The sequence below is a fragment of the Panthera uncia genome, chromosome E1, assembly GCF_023721935.1.
Source record: "Panthera uncia isolate 11264 chromosome E1, Puncia_PCG_1.0, whole genome shotgun sequence".
Lineage (NCBI taxonomy): Eukaryota > Metazoa > Chordata > Mammalia > Carnivora > Felidae > Panthera > Panthera uncia.
The window spans coordinates 56,223,490-56,228,135 of record NC_064814.1 but is presented as its reverse complement, the minus strand read 5'-3'; the positions used below and the strand labels follow the sequence as shown (position 1 = coordinate 56,228,135).

Genomic DNA, 4,646 nt, shown 5'->3' with positions numbered 1-4,646 from the left:
AAAGAAAAGAAAAGAAAAGAAGGAAGGAAAGAAGGAAGGAAGGAAAGAAAGAAAAGAAAAGAAAAGAAAAGAAAGAAAGAAAGAAAGAAAAAGAGAGAAAGAAAATGACAATTTACCACCACTGTGGCCATCAAGGGAACAGAGATATTTAGAGGCCGTTACCTAGAGTATTAGATGGGGACAGAAGCAATCTAAAGATAGGGCCGGAAAAACCTGTACTGGGGAAAAAGTACGAAATGTTGAGATAGAGACAAAGGACATGGTACTGGCAGGGAAAGAAAAGTGGCAAAATCCACAGATAAGATGAGACAGAAGTTAAATAGAAGGGGGACAAACCACCTCCATCAGAACAGCTTGGAAACCGACGGTCTAGCATGGCTCCCACAGGGGCCTCCCTATCTGTCTGTCTCCTGTTGTGCTGAGCAACTTGCCAGAGTTCAATTAAAATACCAACAACACACAGCAGGGCTAAGAATATCCCATGAGACAGTGTGAGGCTGTCCTGGAACACCTAGAGGACATCAGGATCCGCCAAGAGAGAGGAGGGTCTAGCGCCCCGATGCAGCAAGAGACCTGAGCAAACTTGGTGCCTTCACGGCTGGGTCCTAAGTGGATAATCAGGACACTGGTGTTCAAAACGATGAACACAATTTACAGAAGGAAAAATCGTGACTTCAGTGATCTGAGATTCTGGAATCCTAGACTGTGATACACTGCCATGAATATGAAAAGGATAAAATTCGTAGAAAACCCCAATCTTGAGATCATGACATGGGAGAGGAACAGGGATGACGGACTAGCTGGTCCACTTCCTACTGCCTGTGTCCTCACTGAAGAGGCCAAGGCTGTGTGTTCCCCCATTTTTCTACCTTCTCTCTCGACTTTTCACATACTCAAAATTAGGGACTAACTCTGAAAGTCTAACTGATCAATCTGTTCTTTTAGAATTGAGCTTTTAGTTTCCTAAGAAACCTTTGCCTAATCTAAGGCGACAAGGTTTTCTTATATTTCTTCCTCTGAAGTTTCATAGTTTTTATTTTACATTTAGGTTTGTGATCCACTTTGAGTTGAATTCTGCATATGGTGCAAGATATGATCAAAAGCCATTTTTTATCCATGAATAGCCAGTTATTTGAACACCATTTGTTGAAAAGACTACCCTTTCGCTACTGAATTGCCTTTTCACTTTAGTTCAAAAATCAGGAAGTGCAAATTAATTTATTAATGACAGAAAGCAGATCCATGATTGACAGGGAACTTTTGGGAGTGAAGGAAATATCTTGATTGTGGTCACGGTCTGACATAGATCTATACAGATATTTAGAAAGATATACGTATGTCAAAACTTTAACAAACTATATTTTGAATACAGGTACTTCACTGTTTATACCTCAATAAAGCTGTTTCTAAAAATTAGGGGTTTCAGGGGCACCTGGGTGGCTCAGTCGGTTAGGCGTCCAACTTCGGCTCAGGTCATGATCTCACAGGCCGTAAGTTCGAGCCCCGAGCCCCGCGTCGGGCTCTGTGCTGACAGCTCAGAGCCTGGAGCCTGCTTTGGATTCTGTGTCTCCCTCTCTCTCTGCTCCTCCCCCACTCATGCTGTCTCTCTGTCTCTCAAAAATAAAATAAAACATTAACAAAAAATTTTTTTAAATAAAAATTTAAAAATTAGGGGTTTCAAAAGGCTAATGCACAAGAACTATTCCCAAGCTTTGCGGCTAGGCACAAAAGCTGAGCTCAGGAGAGAAAATACCAAAAATGCAGACTCGTCTCCCTCGCACCTGCAAGAACCGGTCAAGCACATTTTACTGTACTGCTGTTTCCTTACGGTGGGAAAAGCGAAATCCAGATTTCACTCTCGATACCGGCTGACCGCCCTTCCCTTCTTTCGGCATAGATCTTACGGCACCTTCCTACTGTCCAGGGAACTTAGTACTCCCGGGGCTGCCCGGCCTCTTCCTCACCCGTACTCTTCTCTGTCATTCCCCTCCCCAGACAGGTTTTCTCCACTCTTCATTCAGCTCCATCAATACCCACTCCTACTATTCTCCACGCCAAGTCTTCTGACACAGTTTTGCTCCTCAGTTATTTGCCCAAGTCCTTCTTGCCTTTTGGGTCCTCCTCCCATAAGCACTCACACTGCATCTCTGGCTTCCCTCTTCTTTTCTCCCTTTATGAGGGTCTGTCTGGATTTCTAGAGACATTTCAACCAGCCTCTTCTGACTTTATCCAATTCTTTGTCCAAAACGTCTATCTCCAACCTTGGAAAATAGTGTGAGAGCGAGAGCTATTCTCAAAACATTTAGGGATGAGATACAAGGCAGTGGAAGAGACAGAAGAAGAGAACCACTTGTCTTCTCCCTTGGGAAGAGGTTCCCACTCCTAGATATACTCACCCACAAAAGATATGCCTACAGCCCTAATCCACTTCTCCCCCAATATGTCAGGGTTGGCCCTCAGGCAGAAGTAGCAATCCCTGTGTTTTCAGCTACCATCATCCCCAAGGCAGAAACGTAGAGCTCAGAAATGGAGTTTCTCTACACATTACTCAGCAGTTCAACCAAATGCCACACACTCTTATACTTCCAGGGTCTTTTTCCTTCAAATATTCTCCCAAACAAGCTTGCTCCTCAACTTCATCTTCCAACCCAGTCTCTGCTCCTTACTCTCACCTGCATCACCGGTCTGTTTTCCTCCAAAGATACCAGCGGAAGAAGGTGAGCTCCCAGTTCTGCTCAGTCCATGCTCATTAAGAAGATAAGCAGGTGAGGGCAAGAGCAGGTGAGTCAATCTCTACAAGGCCAACTAGATGCAAAGATGACTCAATTCGGCGGCCATGGCATATCGTGGCTTTGGCTTATAGGGCCTAGGACCAGACAGAAGAGTGACCCAGGTTTCTAGATGCTTGTTTCCTCAGATTACAAAGTATGCAATTAGCCCTCACCTCCATCCTAGTCCTGGGCTCTGAGAGGAGGGACTTCTGGGAGAAAAGCAGGCAGGGCCTGGGTAAAAACCACAGGTTGAGGCTGAGGATGCTAAATTTCTTGAGAAAGGAATGGAAATTTGGGTACCCAGGCAAGGCCTGGGAACTTGATAACTGCGCCCTGAAAGGTGAACAGACATTTTATCTGAGAGTACAGCTCAGAGAATACAATACACTTAAGAGCCGGCAGAAAGAGAAGAGTTGGCGGGATAGCTACAGGAGAAGGGAGGTCCCAGACCCGACCTCTGTCCTAACTTGGGAGGATCAACAGCAGGACCCAATTCTAAGACAGGAGAAAGGGGCCTTCCCAAATTCATAATTCTAGAAACATGGTAAACACTCTTTGACCCACACCAAAGTTTGCTGAGTCATGAATATTAAATCAGTAGCAAGGTCAGAATGGCTAAGTATCTATATGTCACTGAAAAGTTGAAGAAAGATTAGTCTGAATTTACGGATTTGTTTGTTTTTAACTGTGCCATGGGGCACAAAATGCTAACGTGGCCTGAACAGAAAACCCACATCACCTGGCTTTCAGCTCAACTGCAAACTCTACTCTCTGATTTCAAAATATCCTCTCCCTGATTCTCCCAAGCCCATCACTGCCAGGGCCCACAGCGGAAAAAAGGAAAAACTCAGACAGAGATTTCAGTCTGACGCTTACACGTGGAGAGGGAAACGTCTCCCTTCCCGTTCGTCTCACACAGTTAATCTGAACTAGGTACCAATCTTTCCCAGCGATGCTTAGCTCCTGTGCTTCCTAGAACAAAAGCAAACGTCGTCTCTCAATGTCAAACACTAAGCATCACTTTTCTTGGAACCCAGAGTTTAGGAGTGGGACAGACCAGGACGAAGGACAAAACAGTGGGGAACACGGGGCTAAAATCTTAGCAGGAAGGGCCTTTCAACAAAGGTAACGCAAGTTTGAAGAAAAAGGAGACAAGAGACAAATGTACTCGATCGGAATCAGAAAGGAATTAGAGACTTTTGCCAAAGAAAACAGAAATGCTATGGAGGCAGGCTAGAAGAAAAAGTCTCATGTTAGAAAAGTATGCAGAAAAAGATGACAGAAGAGATCTTCTGGGAGTTTCCTTCAGACTTGGAATAAGGTGGTTCCTGGGGGAATACACTGGAACACAGAAGTGGTGGATAAAACGCCAAAGACTGAACTTGATAGGATAAGTTAAGACAGATAAGAGTAGCCAGAGGCACTGACTATAAAGAAATCTGGGGAGGGAGGCCAGGCAGAAATGCACAGGCATTTAGGGTGGGTAACAAAGGCTGCACTGAACTGATCACCTGAAGCTGGGGCAGAAACCTTCCACCACAAGGGCAAATTCGAGACCCTTTCCACCTACACGCCTTCACAGGAGAAGAGCTGGAGAAAGTCATTTCCAAGGGCATGAAGGTGGAGCCATCTACTAAGGGAGAGAAGGCACGAAAAGAAGTGAAAGAAAGGGGGCCCTTCTCCAGACCTGTGATGTTACAAGAAGCTATCTCTGCTGTTGCTCCTCAGGGCAAAATGAAAGAAGGCGGGGAAATCAGAAAAGTCTCTGCGGCGATTCCAGGCACAAAAGTCCAAAGGAGGCTCAAAATAACAACAGTCACACAAAGAAAAATTCCTGGGCGGCAAGAGGAGTCTCCCTCTGGCTTCATCTAAATG

General features: G+C 45.0%; 1 protein-coding gene across 1 annotated transcript in view; it reads right to left on the bottom strand.

Moving 5' to 3' along the window:
• FXR2 (FMR1 autosomal homolog 2) overlaps positions 1–4,646 on the bottom strand; it is a 14,316-nt gene that overhangs the window by 8,583 nt on the left and 1,087 nt on the right. The window lies entirely within an intron of this gene.